Here is a 26,544-nt window from a genome sequence, read left to right as displayed (position 1 = left end):
TGGTCTTTACAGCTTTCTCTCTTTTACCGCCTCTTCAGACTTAATCCAGTCAAATTATTGTACCTTCCTGCCCTCTATTGTAAGTGTCCAATTCATTTTTTTTTTTTTTAGTAAATTTACCGAGTCGTGCAACTGTTACTGTAATCCAGTTTTAGTACGTGAGAGATCTTTTTAGAGTTTAATTTTGTGTAAGTTTCAGTTACGCTGGGTGCGCGAGTTCTAGAGCTCTGCGGTATAGCGTAGTGCCTGTAGTTGGCGGTACAGTATGTGTACGTCAAAATGTGTTAAGAGGGTAGATCTCATATTAAGTGTTCTTACTACAAAAAACAAAGACAAAAATGAAGGGACACAAGGGAACTTTGAGAGGTGTTAGGTATGTCTGTTACCTCGATTGTGGTCATGGTGTCATGGGTGCTTGCATATGTCCAGGCTCATCACATCGTACACATTTAACATGTGCAGTTCTTTGTATATCATTATACCTTTATAAAGCTGTCAAAAATGCGTTTTTTGTGTGTTTTAATTATGTAAAACATTTATGTGGCTCTAACATCGGAACTGTAAAACAAGGTAATATTCAGAGACCTCCAGTTTCCGTTTCTGTCCGACCCCTCACTCAGTTCCCTTCCTCTCCCTATAGTCATTTTATTTGTTTCTGACTCATCCTTCTCTTATTGTAAGAATAAGATGATATTTGAGCAGAGATTTGAAGGAATTGAAGGAGCATACTGTGTATGGTATTTTGCATCTTGTTTTCTTCTGCTTAATGGTATATACTGAAGATCTTTCCATATTAGTAAATAGAGAGCTTCTTCCCTCTTTCTTATAATTGCTTTATACTCCATGCTGTGGATGTACCATAATTTATTTAACCAGATGACTCTCGACTGTTAATATTTTTTAAATTACAAATAATGCTGCAGTGAATAACTTTGCGTATATATTATTTTGCACAGCGGCAGGTATATCTGTAGTACGTATTTCCAGAGGAGATACTGCTGAGTCACAGGGTAAATGCATATATGTTTTCAATAGATGTCATCAAACTGCCCTCCACAGGGAGGGGTTGTACTAATTTGTGTTGCATCACAGCCACCGCCTCACCAACAGTGTGTCACCAACTTTTGCATTTGATCTGATAGGTGAGAAATTAGTATAAGTTTGTTTTTTCCTTGTACCAAGTGAGGTTGCGCATCTTTCTATATATTAAGAGTGAAATGTATTTCTTTTTCTATGAATCGTTTCGTATCCCTTACCCATTTTTCTGTTGGGTTTTTGGACATCTTGGGTGGCTTTTTTTGTTTTTAAGGAGCTCTTTATACATTAGGGAGATGAGTCCTTTGTGGTAATGAATTAACAGATTTTTTTTCTTCTCAGTTTGTCCCCTGTCTTGTAACTTTGCTTAGGGGTGTGCATGTGTATGTGTGTTTGTGCTTGCTTGTTTTTGCTATGAAGAAGTTTCATATTTTTATAGTTAAGTTTATAAATTTGTAAATTTCCTTTTATAATTTTTTTATAATTTTGAGCCACAGTTTTATTATTTAGGTGTTAACCAGTTGCCCTTCTCCAAGGTTTAAATAAGAGGGAAAAGATTTACATTTTAAAATTTAGGCTTAACAAAGACTTTTCTGGAAGCAAGAGAAGAACATTAGAATGTGCTGTACAGCAGCTGGGGGACAGCGATTCGCTAGTGGTTTGGGGATTTAGCATATCTTGAATATATTATAATGTTAGGTATGTTTTGGTTTGCAAGTAACAGGAAACCCAACTCAAACAAGTTTAAACTTTATAGGGGATGCGTTAGCTTATGATATTGAAAATTCCGGAGGTGAGGTGGGCTTCAGATGTGGATTGATTGGGACACCAGCTCTGTTTTGCTGAGAGTCTCCGGGGTTTGCTTTCTACTGTGTATCAACCTGTCTTCGATGGCAGAATAGTGCTGGGGTGCTGGCTTCACATTTCTGTGCCGCGCGGACCACATTGAGAGCCAGTACCCAGGATGAGAATGAACAGTTCTTCTAATCACTTTCTCAGAAGAATAGAGAAGATTGTTTCATAGAAGCCCCCAGCAAACCTCCTTTGACTCATTGCCCCAAACTAGATTACCAGCCCATTCTTGTGGCCAAGGAAATTTGCAGTGTTTGACCGGGAGTCTTGACTAACCCACACCTTTAGCGTGGGGATTGGACTATCTGATATCCTGATTGCTCTGGAGCTCATGCTGGAGCTGCAGTGTGGGTAGATACCAGACAGGAGAGTAGATCTGTAGATCAGTACTGGGTGGGCAACCAAGAGATGCAAACTACACTGAAGGTCTTACACTGCGTTAGGTATTGGGGACCCAGACATAGTCGACACAGCTCTTCCTGCAAGAGGAGAGCTCATGGTGAGATGAATCAGTAAAGCAAGGCATACAGCACAGTGCAGTTGCACGCTGAGCACAGCTTGGGCTGCGTGGTGCTTCTGCGTGCTTTAGAAACCTCTCTTTCCCTTGCTCTTGCTGTTGCACTATTACGAATGTCCTCCCACCTTTTCACAGTGTTGGAATTTTTTGTTTGAATCTTTGTCTCCTCCACAAAACAGTGGATCTTGAGGGCAGAAATCATCTTATTCATCTTATATCCATTGCAGTGCCTGTACATAGTAGGCATATTGTGTTTGATTGTAAATGAATGAGTTGGTTGAACTTAGAGTCCCCTAAGGACTTACTGGAGTAAATTCAGTAATCTCTCAAAATCCCTGTCACAAGACAAACATGGTTAGTGTTTGTTACTAAAGCTCACAGAGCTAGGCTTGCCAGCCCCTTTTCATTGGTTGAGAGGCTCTTAGAAATTAGTCACAGCCTCGAATCTTGTGCTGTTAGAGTTCTTCTGGGCTAACCCGGGAGGCAGCTTCGTCTGGTGTCTTGATTGCCTGGTGCCAGCTTTGTTCAGAAGCGACATCTTCCTTATCCTGGTGTCCTGGAAAAAAGTGCTCAAACTTTCCCTTCCAGTCCCTTCTTACTTCCCACTTAATTCTAGGAATTGTACAACTCCTTACATTTTTTTCCCCCTCTGGATTTTGGAATAGGTATATATGTAGCTAGCAAGACTGAGGGCGATATTAGCTCAGCTAGTTAAAAATTGGTGGTTGTTATGCTCAGAACTTCCCTTGGTGTGGCCGCAGTTTGCAGTCCCAGAGAGCTCAGAGGGTGGGGTGCGGGCTGAGCTGGAACGGCTCCGCCAAGTCCTGACTGCCACGCTGCACGGTGAGCAGCACTAGACTAGGCGTAGGTCCATGTGCCACCGCTCCTGGCGCCCCTGTGCAGCCTCTGCCCTTAGACTCATGCCACCTTCCTCTTCCTTCCTCATGGCCATGAGCCGACTTCCTAGCCGCCTCTGCTCATTGAACACCTTGGTACCTGCCTCACAGCCTTCCTTTCCGCTCCAGTTCCTGCCTCCATCCTGGGTGGTTTCGTATCCATTGCATAACCCATCAAACACCTTGGCACCTCGATTTCTCGTCTTCCATGTCCACCCCCGGTGACCTTCTGTAGTCCACCTCTAGCGCTCTCTCTTCTCTAGTGACACTCTGGGTCTTGTCATCAGCTGAAACGGCTTCAACTCCACGATTACTAATTCAGATGGCAGCAGTTGTCCCCCCACTCCAGTGTGTCCCTGGCTCCCACTGCTCTAATTTCTTCAGGATACAGGTCGCTCAGCGTCACGCTGCCAGATCCATTGGACACCATGCAGCCCGCAGCTTCCTTGACCTCTCAGCAGCATTTGACACAGCTGATCATCTTCTCTTCATTGAAACCCTCCTTGTCCTGACACTTTCGCCTTGACGTCCTTTCTCCCTCTCTGGTCCACGTGCCTCTGGCCGCCCTCTACTTCACCTTCGTCCGTTCCTTCTGCGCTACCTAGTCTTTAACTTGATTTCCCTGTGGCTCAGTCCTATTCCCTTTTCTTTTCTTACTCCCATTATATGGAGTACAGATACTCCTCTGTATCTGTATCTTTTGTACCTAAAATTGTTTGTTTGTGCCTTTTCTCACCGCCCCAAAGGAAAAAGTATTTATTGCAACAAATTAATCCAGTGGGTATTCCCCTGAAAGCGCACATCCGTTTGTTAGGGCAATTAAAGCTCACACTGCACACGCTCCAGCAAAGCTCCGTCTCTGTCACTGTCAGCTCTAGAGCTTCCTTCTTGATAGTGACTTTTGCCAGTTCCTTCTTCTGCTCCTGTTGTCTTTTGCTTTCTGGACCATCTGTCTGCCATCATGTTATGTGGCCATCTCTGGGTTGGAACTGTGGCCCCCTCTGCAGAGGGACCTGCTGTGGAGTCACTGGGACACTCAGGTTTCTGCCATTCTTAGGCAGCTACTGGCCTCAGTCACCAGCTTGAGCTTCACCCCTCATTCATATTTTAATTTTTTCTTGAGCAGACTTGTAAGGTTTGTCAATTAAAATTTTGTTTCACAGAATCAGCTGTTTCTTTGTTTTCTGTTTTGTAATATCTGTTATCTTTACTTCCTTTGTTTTCTTTAGATTTACTCTTCTTTTTCTAGCTTTCTGAATTGAAAACATAGGTTGTTAGCCTTTCTTGCTTTTTAATGATGTGCTCAAAGCTGTAGAAATCCCTCTTACGTATTGCCTTAACCGTCACCCGTATGTTACACATGTGGTAATATCATTGTCATTAAGATCTAAATATTGTTTAATTTCCATTTTATTTTCCTCTTTAACCCTGAATTTTTGAACAAGCATTTTTTTTGTTTCTATTCATGGTGTTTAGTTTTGTTATTGATTAACTTATTCACCTGGTATGGTCATAGAATATGTTTTTTTGATACCAGTTACTTGAAACATAATGATATTCTTCCTTGTAACCTAGTTAAAATGTTCCATGTGTTTTTTAAAAAATTATTTATTATTTATTTATTTATTTTTTGAGCCACACTTTCATTTATTTATTTATTTTAATTAATTAATTAATTTTTGGCCACATTGGGTCTTCATTGCTGAGTGCGGGCTTTCTCTAGGTGCTGCGAGTAGGGGGCTACTCTTCACTGAGTGCACGGGCTTCTCATTGCGGTGGCTTCTCTTGTTGCGGAGCACGGGCTCTAGGCGCACGGGCTTCAGTAGCTGTGGCATGCAGGCTCAGTAGTTGTGGCACGCAGGCTTAGTAGTTGTGGTGCACGGGCTTAGCTGCTCCGTGGTATGTGGAATCTTCCTGGGCCAGGGCTCGAACCGGTGTTCCCTGTATTGGCAGGCAGATTCTTAACCAGTGCGCCACCAGGGAAGTCCTATTTATTTTTTGGCCGCGTGGCTTGTGGGATCTTAGTTCCCCGACCAGGGATCAAATCTGTGCTCCCTGCATTGGAAGAGCGCAGTCTTAACCACTGGACAGCCAGGGAAGTCCCTGTTCCATGTTATTATTATTTTTTAAAATATTTATTTATTTATTTGGCTGCACCAGGTCTTTAGTTGAGGCACGGGAGATCTTCATTGCGGCTCGTGGGATCTTTTTTTTTTAAATTTTTAAAAAATTAATTAATTAATTTATTATTTTTTTAGTTGCATTGGGTCTTCGCTGCTGCGCGTGGACTTTTCTACTTGTGGTGAGCGGGGGCTACTCTTTGTTGTGGTGCGCAGGGTTCCCATTGCAGTGGCTTGTCTTGTTGCAGAGCACGGCCTCTAGGTGCTCAGGCTCAGTAGTTGTGGCACGTGGGCTCAGTAGTTGTGGCTCGTGGGCTCCAGAGCGCAGGCTCAGTAGTTGTGGCTCACGGGCTTAGTTGCTCCATGGCATGTGGGATCTTCCCGGACCAGGGCTCGAACCCATGTCCCCTGCATTGGCAGGCGGATTCTTAACCACTGCGCCACCAGGGAAGCCCTGTTGATGGTATTTATAACCCATTTTAGAGTAGCTGAGCTTTGTATGAAGGTGTGACTTTTTTTTTTTTAAATGAACCTATTAGATCATTGTAAAAAGTTGCTTGGGCTAAATACTTTGGAGTCACCTGTGACTTCTTTCTTTTTCTTAGTCTACTTGCAACCGTTCAGTGAAGCCTGTTGGCACTGCCTTAAATTATATCCAGAACCTGGTCACGTCCCACCTCCACCCCACCGCCTTGCTAGTTTGAGGAAGCACCGTCTCTCACTTGGATTGTTACAGTGAGCTCCATGGGCTCCCTGCGTCTACCCTCGCCTCTTCCGGTTTCTTCTCCTGATGGCAGCCAGAGGGATCTTTTAAACAATACAGGTCACAACACGTTTCTCCACTGTTTAAAAATTTCTAGGGACTTCCCTGGTGGCGCAGTGGTTAAGACTCCGCACTCCCAATGCAGGGGACACGGGTTCAGTCCTTGGCCAGGGAGCTAGATCCCACATGCATGCCACAACTAAGAGTTTGCATGCCACAACTAAGGAGCCCACGTGCCGCAACTGAAGGAGTCGGTCTGCTGCAACTAAGACCCGGTGCAACCAAATAAATATTGTTTAAAAAATTTCTAATGCTTTTCCATATCACTTAGAATAAGACCTAAATTCCTTATTATGATCTGGTACGTCCCCCCTCCCGCCCCCGTGAGATTTTCTGCCACACTCTCTCTCACTCCCTCCGTTCTCCTCCTTGAAGGGGAGTACGTCCCACCCTCAGAGCCATTATGCGTGCTGTTGCGTGCATTATGCATTCCTTCTGACAAGAATCCTTTCCCTGGGCAGCCAACAAGGCTGGCTCCCTCACTGCTTCATATTTCTGCCCAAGTGTGTCCCTCTCAAAGAAGCTTTCCGATACCTCTCCCTAGAAAGGCTCTACAATCACCCTTCCACCTCAGTCCCACAACTCCCTTTTCCTGACTGAATTTTCATCATAGCCCTTTCCACTCTGATGCTCATTTGATTATTTGTTTACTGGCTGCATCCCTCCTAAGTCCACGAGAGGAGGGTTTATTTGTCTTCCCTGCTGGGATGCAGTGCCTACAACAGTGCTTGGCACACGTAGAACTCAGTAAGTACTGAGTGCGTAGTGAAAGGAACTTATTATCTCAGGTAACCTAGTGAGGAAATCTTCATTTAGAACATAGGTATTATCACCCCAAAGTTCATAGCAACACTATTCACAATAGCCAAGACATGGAAGCAACCTAGATGTCCGTTGACAGATGAATGGGTAAAGGAGATGTGGTACATATATACAATGGAATAGTGCTCAGCCATAAAAAAATAATGAAATAATGCCATTTACAGCAACATGGATGGACCTAGAGATTATCGTACTAAGTGAAGTAAGTCAGAAAGAGAAAGACAAGTATCATATTATGATATCACTTATATGTGGAATCTAAAAAAATGATACAAATCAACTTATTTACAAACCAGAAACAGACTCACAGACTTAGAAAACAAAGTTATGCTTACCAAGGGGGGAGGGGGGGGGTGGATAAATTAGGAGTTGGGGGTTAACATATACACACTACTATATATAAAATAGATAATCAACAAGGACCTACTGTATGGCGCAGGGAACTCTATTCAGTACTCTGTAATAACCTAAATGGGCAGAGAATCTGAAAAAGAGTAGATATATGCATATACATATAAACTGAATCTCTTTGCTGTACACCTGAAACTAACACAACATTGTAAATCAACTATACTCCACTATAAAGTAAAAATTTAAAAAAGAACATAGGTATTCTGACTTCTCATAGGCATATTGTATTTTTTAAATAGGTAATACATGCATGTGGTTCAAAGTTCAAATGGCATGCAATGAAACGTCTCTCATACCCTGTCCCCTAGCCACCCTGTAACCAGGGTTATGTTCATGTGTATATTTCCAGAGACAGGCTATGGTTCTACACATAAAATCACAGATATATTCCTCCCTCCTTTAAAAAAAAAGGTAAGCTTTAGCATCTGTACTGTTTTGTACCTTATTTCTGTTTTGTTTTATGAAATATATTTTGGAGATTATTCTTTATCAGTATGTAAAGAGCTCTTTATTTTGTGAATAGCTGCACAATATCCCATTGTATGACTGTACGATAGTTCCTTCTTTGATGAACATTGAAGTTGTTTCCAGTCTTTAGCTGTTACAGGCTATGCTGCAGTAAAGAACCTTGTACATATATCACTTTGACCTGTTGCTAGTATATCTGAGGAATAAATTTCTGTGAGTGGAATTGCTGCGTCAAAGGAATGTGCATTTGTACTTTTGATAGGCACAGATTATCTTACACAGGTTGTACCAATTTATACTTCTGGCACAGTGTGCTATTATTCGATCTTTGCCAGTTTGATAAATGAAAAGTGATATAAACATCATTTCATATATTTAGGAGCCATTTATATTTTCTGTGAGTTGTCAATATCCTGTGCACATTTTTCTACTAGGATTTTGGTCTTTCTTTTTTTTTTTTTTTACTTGTAGGAGCTCTCCTTTATGTAAATTAGCCCTTGATTTGTGATCTGAGTTGCAGACATTTGGTTCCATTTGTCATTTGTTTTCTGATTTTGCTTGTGGTGGTTTTTCCTAGGTAGAAATTTTATTTTTTAGAGGAAGACGTATTAGTCTTTTCCCTTTTGGCTGTGGGTTTAGGGTCATACTTATTAGCCCTTCTAATTTTATTTTTTAAAATCCTCATGGTTTCTTCTTGTACTTCTGAAGTTTCATTAGTTACATTTGACATCTCTTTGATACTGCTGAGATTTATTCTGGAATAAGATGTGAGATGGGGTTTCAACCCCCCCTTATTATTATTATTTTTTTACAACAATCTTAGCATTTTTTTACTTCTTATGTCTTATGTGGAAAATAATCTGTCAGCAGTTTTCTGCTGAACTCTGAGTAGATCATGATGTCCTGTGTATTTTTTCATTATAAGTTGTAGTTATCTTTTTTTTTTTTTTTTTTGCGGCACTGTGTGGCTTGCAGGATCTTAGTTCCCCAACCAGGGATTGAAACTGGGCCACGGCAGTGAAAGCACCAAGTCCTAAGCACTGGACCACCAGGGAATTCCCAAGTTATAGTTATCTTTATCTTACCAATGTTGACTTAAAAATAATGATTGAAGTATAGTCTATTGGTGAGCATTGTTTTGAGATAAATTTTGTAGGATTTTCAGTTGGTAAATAAAGATTAAGATTAGTTGGACATATATACACTACCAAATGTAAAATAGATAGCTAGTGGGAAGCAGCCACATAGCACAGGGAGATCAGCTCTGTGCTTTGTGTCCACCTAGAGGGTGGGATGGAGATGCAAGAGGGAGGAGATATGGGAATATATGTATATGTATAGCTGATTCACTTTGTTATACAGCCGAAACTAACACACCATTGTAAAGCAGTTATACTCCAATAAAGGTGTTAAAAAAAAAAAGATTAGTAATAATAGGTATAATGATAGCTAATTAATATTATGTACTACACTAAAGGAACATGTTTAGTAAATGATATAAAACTAAAGAAATAAGAGATTTTACCCTCTCATTTGAGTGAATCGTGTTTGAGGTCTCTTAGCTCCCTTGGTTAATGCATGGCTGTGCCACGTTAATAAATAGGGTTTACTGGGGCTTGATTCTCATGTCTAGTAAGCTCCCTTTATGGGTGATCATCTCGCAGACTGAAGGCTCTGAAGGTCCTGGCTGTAAGTGATGGAGGATGCTTTGGGATCACCTGCATAGACTCAGTGGTGGTCCTTCACTACTTTTGCTCTTTTCTTCCTATTTCTGTGCCACCTTGCCTGGCCTTGCCTATTGTTGCATCTCTGCTTGAAGTTGCCATTTTCACCATGTGGTTAACTTTTTCAAGGTTTGTAATGGCTCACTTTACTAAACTATCAAAAATCCAAGCTGAGCCTAGTAAGAAAGTTAGCCTACCAATGGCCTCTTCAAAATCTTTCTGACAGTTCTCGTAATGAGATACTTAACTGGCCAAGCTGACACCTTGTTGCCCCTGTACACTTGTTTTGTCTGTCTGTCTGTCTTGGTCTTTTCTCAAGTGCCATCCCACACCTTTTTGCTCAACTATACCAATGCCTAAATATTTGACGTGTCACATTTTCAAAAGCAGAAGGGTTCCTCTTCTCTCTTCCCTTCTCTCTTCCCTTCTCTCTTCCCTTCTCGCTTCCCTTCTCTCTTCCCTTCTCGCTTCCCTTCTCGCTTCCCTTCTCACTTCCCTTCTCTCTTCCCTTCTCGCTTCCCTTCTCGCTTCCCTTGCAGCAGAGGTTCTCTTACACGTGGCCCTCAACTAGCAGCATCAGCATCTCCTGAGAGCTTGTGGAAATGCAGATCTCTGCCCTCCGCCTTGACCAGCTGAGTCAGAAACTCTAGGGGTGGGGCCCAGCACGCTGTTTAACTAGCAGGCGATTCTGATGTGCTAAAGTTTTGTTTTTTGTGTTTTTTAAAAATAATTAATTAATTAATTTGGCTGCATCGGGTCTTAGTTGCAGCATGCGGAAACTTCGTTGTGGCGCGCGGCTCCTCTCTAGTTGAGGTGCGCAGGCTCAGTAGTTGTGGTGCGTGGGCTTAGTTGCCCCAGGGCATGTGGGATCTTAGTTCCCCGACCTGGGATCGAACCCGCGTCCCCTGCATTGGAAGGTAGATTCTTAACCACTGGACCACCAGGGAAGTCCCTGATGCACTAAAGTTTGAGAACCACTGCCTTTTGGGATCTAATTCAGGGCTCTCCTTATAGCTTTAACACTCAGTTAAAGCTTATTGGCCATTTAATTTGTGGATTATATTAATAGCCATTGATTAATTTGTTTATCATCACGGTTATCATTTATTGAACACCTACTCGGTGCTGGGCACTAAACTAGGTGCTTTCACATACATTGTCTCATCCTCAAAAACACTTTGCAAAATAGGGAGTGGTGTTTCCCTCTTGATATATAGCTGAGAAAGGGGAGGCTCTGAGGAATGAAGTCACTTGCCAAGGCGGCTGGCTACACAGCTGGTAAGTGGCAGCGTGAGATTTCAGTGGGTCTGTCAGACTCCTAAGCCTGTGTCCTTTCTGGCACATCACACTGCCTTTCATATAAAACCTTGTTCCCAGAGAGTACCTGTGAGTCTGTGGCTGTCATGTGGTCATATAACAAATGGTTGTAATGCCCATGTTTCTGGACTTCTTCCCTCACATTCTTAACCCCATCTACTAAGCAACAACCTTCTAGCTTTTTTTTTTTTTTTTAATAGAAACACAGACTGTTTTATTTCCTTTTCTTAATCTTCATTTACTTAACAGTGTATCAGAGAACTGGGGGGTAAAAGAGACTTTGAGATCATAGCCCAGCCTCTGTATTTTCACACATCTAGTCATTGCATTATACATGCTACTCAGTATTTTTGTCTCAGAAATCAACTTGTGTTTTCGCTGAGGTGTAAATTGGTATGCGACACAACTCTGGCCTGTGCACCTGTATTATTTTTGCAACTTAAAAAATATGTTACATTGAATTTAGAAAAATTTTAATTGGTTGGGAAAAGTAATTTTGCTGGCTTTGCTTTAGTCCAGCTGTGTTACGAAAGTGAAGTGAACACGTGTTAGCAGATTGAGCGCCGCTTTGACCCAGGGGACAGCTGCCGTCGCTGGTGAGGGGAGAGGCCTTGTTATTTAGGCTCTGTTTGCTCCTCTCACCTCTTTGACCTTCGCTCCCTCACTTCCAAACCCCACCCCTCCAAACACATTTTTGGACAGGCAATTAAATAGAAAAATACATTTATTTTTACAAGGAATTAAGTGCTTATTTCCAAGCTTACTCACTGTACTTCTTGGTTTGAATGCATGTATCAAATGTGAATTGATATTATTTACTTAATAATGATAATAACTAATACTTAGGTAGCTTTTTGAGTGAGCACTATTCCAGTCGCTTTACAAATTTTAACTCCCTAATCCTCAAACATTGTATATAGTAGGAACTATTGTATTATCCCCATTTCCCCATTTTGTGGAAACAGTAGCGTGGAAAGCTAAATAACTTGTCCAAGCTCACAGCGCTAGGAATGGCAGAACCCAAATCAAACTCAGGCATCCTAGCTCCACAGTCTGCACTCCTAATCACTCCTCAAAGTGTAATGTAGGTTTTCAGCCAGAGCTTTCTCTGTAACATGTCACTTTACATTTTTGAAATGGTACCCTATTCAGTGTTTTTTGTTTTCCTGCATTAGGACCTTTGTGGAGGATGGGATTGATGTGTGAGCTTCCACAGAGAAATAATTTAGGCCCTTCAAAAATGTCAAATAATTGAGGTGTTTGCTAGGGACACAGGCAGAAGACCTGTGATGAAGGCAGGTGGCCTTCTGGAATGGGACACACCAGGCTTGAAAACAGTCTCACAGTGCCTTTCTCAGCCTCGTCCTGCACCAGGACAGGCCCTGGCTGGCTCTCTGTGCTTTGCCATGCTCTCCCTCCTTTGGGGTCTTGAGTGTGCCGTGGTTTCTCGCCGCCCGACGAGCATGTATGTGCTTGAGGTCTGAGAAGTTTGTGAGAACAGCACAAGTACTCAGACTTGCTGTGGACAACAAGAAAATTTGGGGATGTTGTGTTATTGTGTGTCTCTTCTAATTTAAAGACAAATCTAGCGGCAGTACTCTACATGGAGGAGAGATGAGATCTTTCCATACCACCCTGAAGACTGCCTTTTAGTTTATGGCCACTTATAAACTTATAAATGCTGCCCATGGGACCTGCTGGTATTTGGAGCCTCAGCCTTTGTCATAACCATGTGTACCTCCAAGCTGAGCTCCTGGCCTGCATTTCTTAGCTTTCAGTGTCTATGCAGCCTAGCTTAAAATCACTGCCTATTTCTGCCATCCTTCTTGTATTTGCATATAAAATTTGGGTACATCCCTGCTGGCCAGAATTTTATTAGTGGGCATTTGGCTTGGCTGCAGAGGGAAGATTTTCTGGAAGACAGTCAGGGGCTTTGGAAAGAGCTGTGGGAGTGGCTATCGGCCTTAGTTGTTCAGGACACAGCAGCTCCAGAGCTTTGACTTATCAAGAGGCGAGCAGCTCCCTTTCTCCCTCCTCCCTTCTCAGCCTGGAGAAGGCTCGCAGCAGTTGGAACTTGGTGCCAACTAAATGAGCGTCATTTGGTTTATGCTAAGCTTAATGAGTTTTGTGAAGTCTTGTGTATTTCTTCACTCTGTGTTATAAATAATATAATTTCAAGTTCTGACAGCTAGTTGTTACGTCTGATGTAGAAGCAAGAAGACCACAGGTGAAAGGAAAGGAGGCGGAAATGAGGGCTTTGGGTTAGGCTACTCTAGTGCCTTTCCTGAGTTTACTGGGTATAGAGCTCCAGTTCAGCTGCGGTATGAATTGATTTTGTGATTTTAGACAATTTGCTTCCTCGGTCTTAAGTTGTAACATCTTGAGAGCAAATGTGACTTTTTAAAGCTCCGCTCCAGCTCTGTTTGTCTGTCTTCTGATTCTGTGAATGTGAGACTTAGGTTACCTGTGTTCTCAGAAGACCATTGTCTATAGAGATATGTTACAGAATTATTCATGCTGGGAAATGAGTTGCTTCTTCAGTCCACTTCTTTGTGAATAGCTTCATATTTAACTTTTTAAGCTAGTAGTTGCAATTTTTAAATTATGTATGTTTTATTATGTGAGATGATGAATGATAAGTGCTTAGAGTGAAACAAATGTGCGATTGTCGCCAAGTGCTGCCTTTTGGATTATGGTTGATTTCAGGCTTCAGTTTGAAACTGCTTATTCAGCTGGTTGGCCTGCTAACCTACATTTAAAATGCAGTACTGTCCCCATGGAGACTACAAATACAATACTGTCCCTCTTGAGCCTAATATTTTTATTTCAGGCCTCCAGATTTTAAATGTTAAAATATTGCCAAATACCAAAGGAGAAATTCTACTGTGTAACCCTTTTAGCTATTTCTTCTGGATTGAGGATAATTTAGGGCCTAGAATCTCTAGAAAAGCATGGGATTGATGATAAATTCGCAGTTCAGTTCTTGTGAGAAAGATGGGGATTCAATTTTAGACCTACATTAGAGGCAAAATTGGGAAGTAAACTTGGAACAGATTGAATTTCCCAAAGAGGACTCTGGGAAAAGTTATCTGTATTTGCCACTGTAGCAAATTAGGAGCACACAGTGAATGCTTCTCACACTGTAGTACTATTTGAAGAGTGAAACAATAGAACCAGCCACGGCCTCCTTATCTGTCCCCTGAATGGTTGGCTTCTTTAAAGAATTTTCCTGTCCTGTCTCATCTCATTGAGTGACATCACTGGTGCCACAGAAACATTAATAACAGACACCAGCAGTCGTAATTGGTGTGAAACTTATGATTTGGCCAGTTCAGAATATATCATCACCTCTTGGTGATATATCATCCCTGCTCATACATTTACTTCGTGTAACCGTAGGCTTCCTTTTATGGTGAATTTTACTGTTTGTTCACAAGGCATATATTTTCCTGTGACTCTCTGCTAGGCCATGACATGCTTTTAAACTACCAGAATAATTTTCAAATAGTTTCAGTTGGTTTTTTGGCCTGTGTTTTCTTCTTTTTCTATTTAAAAAATTACACAAGTAATACATAATTATTGAGGAAAAGCTAGAAATAAAGATAGGCAAAAAATTGTCATCTAAGTACTACCCCCCCCCTTTAATAACCACTTTTAATACTTTACTGAATATCTTTTCAAATTGTTCTCTTTGCAAACATATACATCTCAAACAGAATGAAACTTTTTTAATTACGGAAAATTTACAACTTAGGCAGAAGTAGAGAGAATGTCTCCCGGCTCCGTCAGTTGTCTACATATGGCTAGTCTCATTTCATCTATTATCTCAAGCCCTTACTGCATTATATTAAAGCAAACCCCAAACATCATCTGTTTTCTTCTGTACTTTTTCTACAATACATAGACTGGAGAAATAAAACCATATTTTCACATGTAAAAAATTTACATTTGATCAAAGTCTGTTCTTTGACAGATTCATAAATATTTTTTACAGTTGGTTTCTTGATACATAAAGATCTTTTAATTATTTTATTTATTTTTTAATTTGAAATATAGATTCATGGGAACTGGCAAAAAATGTGCAAGGAGGTCCCATGTACCCTTCACCTAGTTTCCCCCAAATGGTAATATTTTGCATAACTATAGTATAATATCAAAACCAGGAAATTGACATTGGTGAAGTCTGCAGAGCGCATTTGGATTTCACTAGGTTCGTGTGTGTGTGTGTGTGTGTGTGTGTGTGTATTCCATGTGGTGTTATCCCACGTGTAGATTCATGTAACCACTACCACAGATAAGTGTTGTTTCATAATCAGTTTATTCAAATTAATTTTGTAATTGGTTTATTTAAATTTGTTTCCAAACAAGGACCACACATTGCGATTAGTGTCGATGCCTCTTAAATCTCTTTTTAATAAAAAATTATTTGGTTGTAATTTCACTTACAGAAAATGACAGTAATAGTACAAAGAACCCTCAGATGGACTAATTATTTAAAATTTGCCTATTTGTTTTATCATTTGTGTTTTCCCTCCCCCCTTCTTCTCCATTCCTCCTCCCTTCCCTCCTTGTGTATGTATGTACATATATAATATAAATCATTTGAGAGTAATTTGTAGACATCATGTCCATTTATTCGTATAAACCTCAGTTTCTATTTCCCAAGAACAAGATTTTCTCTTACCTAACCCCAGTACTGTACATTTATCAGAATCTAAATATAACTGATCTAATCTGCAGTTCACGTTAACATTTCACTAGTTACTCCCATGCTGTCCTTTAAGAGCCGTTTTCCCCTGGTTTGGGAAACAGTCCAGGTTCGCAGACTACAGGTAGCTGCAGGCTCTTTAGTCTCATTCAGTGTTTCGTAGCTGCTTCTTTGTTTTCACGACCTTGACGTCTTGAAGAGTTCAGACCAGTTATTTTGTAGAATCTCTCAGTTTAGATTTGTCTGATATTTTTGTGATTAGATTCATAGTCTACAGTTGCGGGGTGGGGGGCACCACAGAACCACTGTCGTGTCTTTCTTGGAGCAGCAGGTCAGGAGACACAGGACGCTGCTTTGTTCTGGTCACAGTGGTGATGTGAACATTGACTAAGGTTGTGTTTGCTAAATTAACCCATGGTCAAGTTCCACTTTTCTCTTTGTAATTGATATGTAATTTGTGAAAGGATACTTTGGGACTACATAAATACCCTTTTTCTCATCAGACCTTTATCCACTAGTTTTAGCATCCATTGATGAGTTTTGGCTGAATTGGTTATTACTGTATTACTGTGATGGTTATAAAATGGTGATTTTCAAACTCCATTATTTTTTCCTTCTGCATTTATTAGGTGTTAGTCTACTGTAGGGGAAAGCTTTTTTTTTCTCCCCATTTATTGATATTAGTGTGAACTCAGATTCTTATTTTATTCCATGAAAATTCTGTAGTATTGTTTTTATGTGTAAATTGTCCTATCATTGACCAATGATAGTCCCTCTGCTTTGCCCCCTGAGTCTTTTTTTTTGGCCACACTGTGCAGCATGTGGGATCTTCCCCAACCAGGGATCGAACTCGCGCCCTCTGCAGTAGAAGCGCAGAGCCTTAACCACTGCACCGCCAGGGAAGTCCAGCCCTTGAATCTTTTGGACACAACTTCAGTAGTCTTTGATAGCTTTCTTGCTCAGTGGTACAGAAAGATGTTCCAGATTCATCTTGTGCACTTCCTGCCCCATACCTGGTATCAAGTATATAGGAGCCTTTGGTGACTTTGAGTGACAAATAGCATTTGTGACACAGTCTGGGCACTAGGATTTTCTATTGCCATTTGGTCATTGCTTCTATACATTTAATACGTCTTATGTGGAAAATCTGAATTCCTAATGACATTCACATAATTAATTTTTTGTTTTATTCTACAAGACATTGAGAATGACAATATACTGGGACTTACCTGATGGTGCAGTGGTTAAGACTCTGTGCTCCCAGTGCAGCAGGCACAGGTTCGATCCCTGGGCAGGGAACTGAGATCCCGCATGCCGCATGGCACGGCCAAAAAAAAAAAAAAAAAGTAACAATGTACTATTATTGCTAACAATATGATTACAGTATGAATACAGTTTTCAGATTTCTTTATAATTCTTTTAATCTTTTGAATCCTATTTTTTTATTGTTGAATTTTTCACTTAATGATATACCATATAACATCCTTCTTTGCTGGTAAGTAAATGTCTTCATTTTAAATGGCTGCATGATATATTTACCCATTTCATTTTTCAAACACATAAGATGTTAATAATGTTTTGTTAGAAACAAAGCTGAGTTGACTGTCTTTGTGTGTTTGATCATTAAAATTATTTTTTAATTTAAGGAAAGCATCCAAACAGAAATATGTATAAATGTAAAGTTCTATTAGTTTTTCACAAAGTAGAACCAACCCCAGATTAAGAAACAGCATCCCTAGCCACCTGGAGCCTCCCTGTGGCCCCTTCCCACACTCCTGAAGGGGTAGCCACCGTCCTCACGTCCAGCATCACATGAGTTTTCCTTATTTTTGAACTTTATATAAATAGAATTATTTAGTATATGCTGTGCTTCTTTTATATCTGGCTTCTTTCACTCAAGATTATTTTTTGAGGTTTGTCCATGTTTTTTCTCAGTGCATGTCTTCCATGGGTAGTATTCCATGTATAGTCTGCTATTCACCTAGCCTACTGTGGATGGGCATTTGTGTTGGGTCAGCTCTGGGCTATTACAGATAGATTACGCACTTGGAAAATATTTTCTAAGGACAGATTCCTAGGAGTTGAATTTGTGTTTAAAGGAAAGGAGGCTTTTGCTCCGTGTTGCCAAATTGCTCTGCATGAAGGCCGGCCAGTTTACACTCCCGTCAGAGTTAGGCGAGGCCTGCCCCTCCACGTTCGTGTCTGTGCTAGTCTCACTGGTCCACATTTTGAAACTGGCTGCTATTGCGTTACTAGTGCTGTACCGGTGCACGGTACATTTCAGGTACCTAAAAAGGCGTTTTTAATCTGGTAGGGGAAAAAACATCAGAAATGTCTGAGTGGCTGTCATTGAGGTAGCCTATAAGACAGTTATGTCCCCCCAAAATTTGACTTAGTTGAGGAGATAAGACATATGACAAAATGACAAACGGCAGAAGTGCCAAGTGAATGGCAGTTCCAGTGATACTATAAAACTTTAGATGAAGGAGAGAGAGAGCAAAGCTTTTCTTCATAGTAGTATTTAGAAATCGGTCGGCTCTCTGTAACTGTCATTGAATTGAGTCTGCTTTCTTCACCTGAGGCTTGGCTGGATCAGAGAATAACTATTTGAAGTACAGAGGCCAAATCCAGTGTTTTGGCCGTCGATTTTAGTGGCTGATCTCCTTTCATTGTAAGATAAGTTTAATGTGCTCTCTGGCTCTCCTGCTTCCTATTTGGAAACCCAGCAATGTACTGGCTCCAGAATACTGTCATTTGGTGTAAAATTACTGGTACACATCAGTGCCAGTTTTTGAAATTTCATGCGTTACAGATTCAGTAGTTCATTGTTCCACCTGAAGTTGGGTGATTGAAAAGGTAGCAACGTGATGTGATTGAAAGCACAGTTCTAAGTTCTGTGCAGCCTTGGGCAGATCACCACCCCTCCCTGGGCCTCAGTTTCAATGCAGGATAAGGAAGTGAGTGTCAGAAAGTTGCAGGGCCTCCCCACAACTGGAGACTCAGGGCACGTCTCGCTTCGAACGGGCTCCCCTCTGCAGGGCACTGCTTGTGCTGCTCAGCACCGTGAAGGAGAAAGCGGAAGAGTCATCTATCTGTGTGCCGGGCCAGATGTAACAAGCTCACGGGCACGCAGATGCCGGGAAGGCGGTGGGGCAGCAGCTAGGCAGCAGACAGGAACTACTCACTGCCTTGGAGTGGTCTTTACCAGTGTTGTCACAGCACTTTTAGAAGGTCACAGAATTTCTCCCCGCCCCCACCCCTTTTAGGGGAAACTTTAAAAATACCTGTTTTCTAAGAATTTGAAATGAGTATCTTTTGCAGAAATGAAAGCCTCTTGCCTTTTCTTCCACTTGAGATGTTGGTGTTCCCTTGGGAATAGGAATGCATATGTCTGCATATTTAACAGAAGGGTTTAATAAAAATAGGTCATTTGAATATGTCAGCATTTTAATGGGGTGAGATCTGGTGTTAGAAATCTGTGCAAATTGATTTTATCTAATGTTTATTCATAGTTTTTCTTTAATGAAGAAATCAGTATTTCATTAGCCTAAACGAAGCACCAGGACAACCATTTGTAGCGTTTCGCATTGTGATAAGAGACTTGACCTGAACGTGGAGTGCAGCATAAGGGAACGAAGAGATGGCGAAGATGTTGCAGTTTAGTAGCTTATCAAGTTCATTTTTGAAAAATCACTCTGGGGGAAGAGGAGTCGAGTTTACATAGCTAACAGTTTTTAAGTGACAGACTGCCTTGGGAGAAAATGGCATATGTGATAACAACAGAAGTGTATTATTTCAGCAGACACTTGACTGACAGTGCTGGGCCAGGGGAGACAAAGACGCTTCACATAGTCTCAGCCCTGCTTCCTCTGGGCGGCTGCTCCCACCCCACCCAAAGCAGAGTTCCAAAGGAGGAGCCTTCTCTGGCTCCTGTGAGAAGTATTTCTTTGGTGAACAGTATGCAATTCCACGGATCGTTGCTGTGAAGATTTCACTGAATGCATTTTATGCATTTTGTGACTATGCATCTCTTCCCATTTTGGAATGACCTAAAGGTGGCGCCCCCTCGCATTTTACATCTTGTTATTTGCCTGTATTCTGATGGTGGATGGCATTGTTCTTCCCTTCTCTCTCCTTCCATGGAGTTCCCTGCCCCACTTCTCATGGCCTCGCTGCTGCTGTCGTGCACAGGAGAGGAGCTCTGGAATGTGAGCGCTGGGTGCTCATTCCGGGGTCAGGACTGGCAGAAGCCTGCTGCAGACGACGTGACAGTTGTTTTCAGTAAAGGGAGTGGGTCTGGTGTGCCAGTGCAAGTGTGGGCGTGTGCTAGCATGTCTGACAATGAAGGAGGAATGGAGACTAAGGAAGGGAAGGTACTGTCTTGTTTTGGAAAATTATATTGGAAGGAAAACATGCTCTAAACTTGGCTTCTGCTGTTTTTCTCCAGGAAATTTAGGGCAGAAAGAAATATCCCTGTTTTTCCTTATTTAGATTTCTTTGAAAGTGTTAACGAATGATGAGAATTTTCAAAGCCTCTCTGATAAGCAGCAAGTCCTTACGTATTCAAAAAGAGAAATATGAGTTTTCACTAACTTTTCTAAAGTGCCTTTTAAGTGTCAGGTATTATGCTTGGGATTATCTCCATTTTAAGAAAACAGCCCTGCAAGGCAAATGTGTTGAGAAGGTGGGTCTGGAACCTGGGCCAAACTGAGCAAGGCCGGAATATTTGATTGCCACTTCAGCAAGCATAGGAGCATGGAGTCACACAGTAATAGAATTTTAGACTAAGTGCTACCCCTGATGTTATCTTGTCAACTTCCTGTCATAGCAACGTGATGCAGTAGAAGGAGCACAGGGTCTGGAATTTAGAAGGCCTCAATTCCACCACTTGCGGTGGCTTGACAGCTGATTCTGTTTCTCTGTTTATAAAATGGGAGTGGCCGTAGTTCTTCTATGCACGGGTTCGTAATGACGGTCAGAAGAACTGATGCTTGAGGGTGCACCCTCTTGAGGGTGCTCTGTAAACCGTCAAGTGACTTTCCGGTATTCGCTAATGGAGGTTGTTTGCTTTCATAGATGGGCGCCCAAGAAGGCATCGGTTGTTAGTTAGGCTTTTGGTCAGCAGAAAGATTATATATTTGCTTTTATATATATGTCTGGCTCTGAGTTTCTTCTGGTTCCCATCACTTTACTTTTCCTTCCCATTTTCGGAATTGTTTCATTTCTACGGCAGATACTTAACAACGTCTTCCGTGTGCCAGCCGCTTTATTAGGCATTGGAGGTAGAGTGGCGAGTAAGACAGACATGCTTCTGGCCTTTTTGAAACGCTGGAATGGTACAGTTGAGTGACCTTTTTTTTTTTCCTACTGGGATAAGTTATCCCAAACCTGACTTCCTAATACCCCTGATATCTCTTTTTTTAATGTGTTAGACTCTAAATACCATTAATGCCAATTATGCAGATATTTTGAATGTAACTATTGAACTGAAGAAACTATGAGAAAGATGAGTTGTGGGGCTATTTCACAATATTAGCCTGGTTTTGTGTCTACTTCAAGGGCAGGTGGCTTGGACTGTGGAATCAGCATCTGTGCAGTACCTTACAACTGACTGTTACCTGAGTGTTAAACTGCTCACCTGGGCAGTGAAGATATTTGAAAATCACTGTTTGGTATTTTTGTCATTAGAGCCCCAGGTTATTTTCCACCGTGCTGAAGAAGATTTGTATTAAATAGTACATTGATTTTTGTTCACAAAGCAAATATAACAGCTCGGAGTGGTCTGAGTCTCATTTCATTCACTCTTGTGACCGGGAGGCGTTTCCCCAGGATGACCAGCTAGGTGTGGTCCAGCCCCAGACTGTGGACAAATCCCTCGCAGACATTAGAAACCCCAAGCCTGACTAGGTTAAAAGTCTCCTGCAGGAAAAACTGTGGAACAGTCTTTATAATGTGGTTTATTTTGGATCCCAGGTCTTGAGACAGGACTCCAATTGTTCCTCGTCTTTCCAACTCGGTGATCTTCTGGGGCACTGGGAAGTAATCCCCTGTCCACTTTTGGCTCCTATTTTGGTTGTCTGAGATGTGATCCAAAGGAACGGTAATAGAAAGCACTACAGCAGTTCTCTTTTGATTTTCAAATGGCATAATGGAGACCTTTGATGCCACTGGAGCTGCTTCTGCTATTTTGGGTTAATCCATTCAGGCCGGCAGTGACTGAGCAGCCTCCTGACTTTTTTGTTGTTTTTGAAAGGACTTTCACAATATATGGAGTACAGTTCACATATTACCGCTAATAAATGTGGCACATGGGGATAGGCACTCAGTGGAGGCCCAGTGAAAGCCTGCCTCCCGGGGTGAGATCAGGAGGAAATGACACTGGCGCTGCGGTGAGCAGCATTTGTGTGATGGAGGGGGGAGGGGGAGGGGAGTATTGTAAGTGAAAGGAGAAACGTAAGGGAAGGCAGGAAGGTGCAAAGAGCGCAGGCAGCGTGTGGACACGTGCTGCCCTTGCGGGTAGTGTGCGTGAAGGGGCAGGGGATGGTGAGGCCTGTAAGAGGAAGGCCTGTGGATGCCAGCTAAGGAGTTTAGCCGTTGGTACGGCCGGGCAGAGCCGAGGAGGTCGGGAGTGGGAGAGCGACCCAGGTCTTAGGATTAATCTGGCAAGTGTGGTGGAAGAATGGGAGGTGCGTAGAAATGGGTGGAAGGAGCCTGCTGCTAAGCCCGTAAGCTGCCCCTAGGCTAGGAGGGGGCCTGGAGGAGGACAGGCTGCTAGAAGGGCTCTGAGCTGGCATGGGGGTGCCGGGCGGGGGACCCAGCCGAGGCGACAGGCTTAAAGCTCGGGAGAGGGGCTTAGGAGGGAAGACAGTGATTTCTGGTGTAGACAGGGTGAGCTTCTTGTCTGGGTGGGCATTTGGCAGCTTTTAGATAGGCCAGTAAAAGGAGTCTCTTCTGGCAAGTTCTGTGAGACGGGTTCTCTCTGAGGTCATTCTCTAAAGGGGAGGGAGAATGTGACATTTAGGGAAAATAAAGCCCACCTTTAGTACCTACATGCCTCCCACATACCATCATCTGGCATACATTTTTCAGAAGAGGTCTTTCTGAGATTATTTTCCATATCACATCAAATGCTTCTGGGCACTCGAGTATCAAGTAGCAGGTTCCCATGACCAGGGCTCGGCCCGGGCCCACCGAGCACCTTCTCTGAGCTCCTGGAATGGCTGTGACGGGGCGCCCGTGGGACCCCATTCCCTACCGGTTCAGTCCCCCCTCCACGTTCCTGTCGGCTCCCCACATTCCCTGGGACCGGGCAGGGATCTGGGGTGAAGGTGTGAGCTGCAGCAGCTTGGTTTCTTCTGCAGGCCTTTGTGATAAGTGTTCGTAGTTCCATGCTAAACCCCCCCAGCTGACTTCATGTCTTGACAGCATTCGTCATGAAGAGAATTGCAGGGATTTTAAGGATCAAAAGTCCAAGGAAAAAAGAAACATGACATTTTGAAGTTTGTACTTATTGACTGAGGATTTTGGTTAACCAGCTCTGTTTCTGTAGTAGGAATTTTTAAACCATCATTTAAATTTTTTGTTGAGAATGAGACACTGACAAATTAATTGTAATCATAACTCCTTATGCAGAAACTAATGAGCATAATGATGAAATTTAATTGAAAAATTTGGAACAATCGCAATTTCATTTGTTAAACAGATATTGAGCATTTATGACAAACTGGATACTCTGTTGGGGCTGAATAACCAAATATTCTTACCAGTTCTTAAAATTCTTGTCAATTCTTAAAATTGGTAAGACTTTTACATAAATTGGTTCTGCTATAAATTCACAGTTAAGAATTTAGATAATTGGCAATAATTAGGATGCAAAAGCACTAAAAAAATACCAAAGTATCTGTAGCCTGTCTATGCAGGATTTACCAGAAAGCTGAAAAACAGAAGTAATTTTGTGGAATAATACAATGGTAACTGTTTAATAAAGAAGTTCTGCTTTTTAAGGAAGTTTTTGTTGTAATTTTAGTTGTAATCCTAATTGATGATAACAGACAAAACAATACTGTGATCACATAAGTGATTAAATACTAAATTTTGTGGAACGAACTAAGTACTTGAGAATTGTGATAAAGGAGCCAGCTCAGGAAACAGTAGTTGGGAAAATGCTTGCTGGAGGTGACGGGACTTGAACTGATGGGTAATACTCCTGGGAACAGGGGCAGAGGAGACTATCCCAACCAAGGGGGCGACTTAATGAAGCCAGGAAGAGGGGACGTCTGCCTGCACCAGACTCAGCACACCTGGTGGGGGGCGAGGACGGGTGGGACAGCAGAACGAGGTGGAGTGGTGGGACACGGCCCTCGACCCCTTAATTCCTTCCCAGGTTCCTCAGCCGTAAAACCTGGATGGTATTAGTGCCGACTCTGAGGCGAGGACTGTGAGATTAAACGAGATGATAAGTGTGAATGTCCTGGTGCATAGAAAGTGTTCAATGGACAGAAGTTGCTTTTGCTGTTAGGGGAGATGAATGGGGCCCAACCACAAAGGGCAGGACTGCTTGGGAGTTGTCGTATTCTGATGTAATGGAAATTAGGAAGCCACTGAGACATTTGCCCCCAGGTAGGATGTGACAAGGATAAATTAATAATGGTAGCTACCATTTGAGTGCTGATATGTGCTCTGTGCTTTATATCCATTACCTGCGGGCCTTTCCATGACCCTGCAGTGGAGCTAGGGGACTTTGTTCTCTGCGGCTCTGGGAGAGGTGACAAGCACCTTGCCCAAGGCCACCTAGCTACCAAGAGGGAAGGCGAGGTTTGAACCCAGGCCTGCCTGGTTCCAAAGTCTGGGCTCTTTCTCCTTCTACCAGACTGCCTTGACCTGGGAAGCCGTCTGTCAGGGGCTGACGACCCCATGGGGAAGGAGTGGCTAGCTCAGGTAGTTGTTACTGCTACTGAAAGGGGGGTGGGTTCAGGATTCCCATTGGCACACCCCCACCCCACCTCCTAGGAAAAAAGGAGGAGGAGGAAGAGGAAAGAAGACAGCAGCACAGCAATAGAAAAAGAGACAGAACTCGGTGATTGGCTGTAAGAGGAAAGAGGACGAGATGAGCTGGAGATGGTGGTGCTGTTGGAAAGGAAGGCGGGCACTGGTGGACCCACCTTTCCCTGCACCTGGGATTGGGCTCCAAAAAGCCCAGGCACCGCTGGGGGAGTCCCCAGTCTCCTCGGAAGAATAACTTCCTATGGGTTCACCCCTCGCAGTCACTACAGGGCTCACAGTAGGTCTTGCTGGGCGTAAGTGGCACGTTGCTTGGCTAACATTCTGCTGTTCTAGTGCCATCAGGGCCATTGGGGGTTTGCGGGGGAAGGAGTGACCTTCGATAAGAGACATTTTTGTGTTCCTTGGGCCTAGGTCTACTTTTACGCCTTCTAGGACTGTGCTTCTCCCACCAGTACTGAAAGACCAATTCTTAAAATTTCCAGTCTATCTGGGCTGATACTTCTGTAAAATAAAAGAAGGATTACTAGAAAACCTGAAAAAGACATGCAGAATGCAAACTTGAATTTTTTATTATTAGATTCAACAGGTATAAAATCACTCTCACATTGCCGTAAAAGTTTCTAAATGCTTATTCTCAATCTGTGTACTTAATTTTGACTGCAGGCTAGCAGACTGTTCATGGTCTGGTACACCTTGAGAGCAATGATCTAGGGAGAAACTTTGTTAAGCAAATTAGTAACAGGACATTTTTAGAATAGATACATGATTCGAGAGTAAAAATTGTCTTTCAGTTGGCATTTTGTTAAACAAATTAGTAAACAGGATGTTTTTGGAATAGATACATGATTCGAGAGTAAAAATTGTCCTTCAGTTGGCATTTAAAATACTTTAGATGTGTGTTCCTGTGTGATCTAGTGACATCTGTGACAAATGACGCTTTTCAGTAAAGTTCCATATTAGGGGGCAGGAATGTGAAAGAAATATACCAAGAACTGAGGCTAACATTGTTATTGTAAGGGATCCATAAGTTTAAAACTAGTAGCAATACTTGGAAAAATTGGTGCTTTAAACTTTCTCTGTTGTTCTGAGAATCATTGTATTTCTTTTGCTCATTTAAGTTATATTTGTTCTCTCTGTTAATGTTTGGTTTGCCTTTGAATTGATTTTTATATTTTGGTGCATAATTTTATGTATATTCTTTCACGGAGTAGTTTCTTTTTTTAATATAAATTTATTTATTTTTTGGCTGCGTTGGGTCTTCGTTGCTGCGTGCGGTCTTTCTCTAGTTGCGGCGAGCAGGGGCTGCTCTTTGTTGCGGTGCGCGGGCTTTTCATAGCGGTGGCTTCTCTTGTTGTGGAGCACAGGCTCTAGGCGCGCTGGCTTCAGCAGTTGTGGCACACGGGCTCAGTAGTTGTGGCTCACGGGCTCTAGAGCCCAGGCTCAGTAGTGGTGGTGCACGGGCTTAGTTGCTCCGCCGCATGTGGGATCTTCCCGGACCAGGGTTCGAACCCCTGTCCCCTGCATTGGCAGGTAGATACTTAACCACTGCGCCACCAGGGGAGTCCACGGGGTAGTTGCTTAAGCAAACTAAAAAAAAAAAAGTCTCAAGTTAACATATGCCGATATAGAGATCATATAATAATTGTTCATATTTCAAATTTGATTTTTGACTCTGTCTTATATTTTGAGCATTTTTACTTTCGCTGCTGTTTCCTTGCACTGAGATCATTTGCTGTGTTGTTCCCTTAGCCTAGACTTCTCTTTCCCTGCCCTCAGGGCCCAGCCCAGGAGCTGCTTCCCTCCAGGCGGACTGTCCGCAGTGAAGGGGCTCCTGTCTCTGGCGTCCGA

The 26,544-nt window shown here is 42.4% G+C and overlaps 1 protein-coding gene across 19 annotated transcripts in view; it reads left to right on the top strand.

Moving 5' to 3' along the window:
• Positions 1–26,544, top strand: part of WDR20 (WD repeat domain 20) — a 63,214-nt gene that overhangs the window by 10,639 nt on the left and 26,031 nt on the right. The window contains exon 2 of one of the 19 annotated variants that reach the window (XR_014243303.1): positions 6,026–6,243. The exons of 17 other annotated variants lie outside the window; for them this stretch is intronic. The gene's annotated coding sequence lies outside the window, so the exon portion shown is untranslated. Of the gene's footprint in view, positions 1–6,025; positions 6,244–26,544 lie in introns of those variants that run through there. One more of the 19 variants, XM_082387439.1, reaches the window with a different exon arrangement.

Source organism: Balaenoptera borealis (assembly GCF_965194805.1).
Source record: "Balaenoptera borealis genome assembly, chromosome: 3".
Classification (NCBI taxonomy): Eukaryota; Metazoa; Chordata; class Mammalia; order Artiodactyla; family Balaenopteridae; genus Balaenoptera; species Balaenoptera borealis.
This window is presented reverse-complemented; position numbering and strand designations above follow the sequence as displayed.